This window comes from Siniperca chuatsi, linkage group LG24 (assembly GCF_020085105.1).
Source record: "Siniperca chuatsi isolate FFG_IHB_CAS linkage group LG24, ASM2008510v1, whole genome shotgun sequence".
Taxonomy (NCBI): domain Eukaryota; kingdom Metazoa; phylum Chordata; class Actinopteri; order Centrarchiformes; family Sinipercidae; genus Siniperca; species Siniperca chuatsi.
Window position 1 is genome coordinate 3,461,911 of NC_058065.1, and position 749 is coordinate 3,462,659.

The window sequence follows — 749 nt, forward strand, 5'->3', positions numbered from 1 at the left end:
GCAAATCTGTAAATTTAAGAGCGTGCCTCTCCTCGTGCTCTGGCCATTACTGGGCTGATATCATGTAGTCTGATCACGGCATAACAGCTTGTCGAACTAATGAGGTGACACCCGTCCATCTGTCTATCCGTTTTCTGTTCGGATCCCCCGCTTTGTTCTGGGGGAAATATAATCCCTTCAAAACAAAACAACAAAACAGAACCAGAAAATAAAAGAGAGTAATGAGTACTAGATTACTTGATTGTTGCGTGTGTATTTACAGTGATTCAGCAGTGGTGGAGGAACTATTCAGAACCTTTAATACCTCGCTGTGAAAATACTGTTACAAGTAAAAGTCCTGCATTGAAAATGTACTTAAAGTATTAAAAGTACTCATTGCTCGTTGTGAACTGGTTTGTATCGGACTGCAGCTGATGATGCTTTTCTCCACCAATCGATCGATTGTTTGGTTTGTAAAAAGTCTGAAAATAGTCAGAAACGCCGTCACAGTGACCCAAAGTGACGCCTTTCAGGACGATTGTTGTTGTCCAACCAGCAGACCAAACCTCAACATTATTAACAATAAATTAAAATTATTACAAGAAAAAAAGCTTTTTTACGTGAAAAATTAAGATCAAAGTAGTTTGCTGTCAATCTACTAATCAATTAATCGACTAATCTCATTTCAGCTGCAGGCTACTTGCATAAACTCGGGTAGTTGAAAGGTGTGGCCCCGCCCCCTCCTCGTGACGTCACCCACTCTCCTCCAG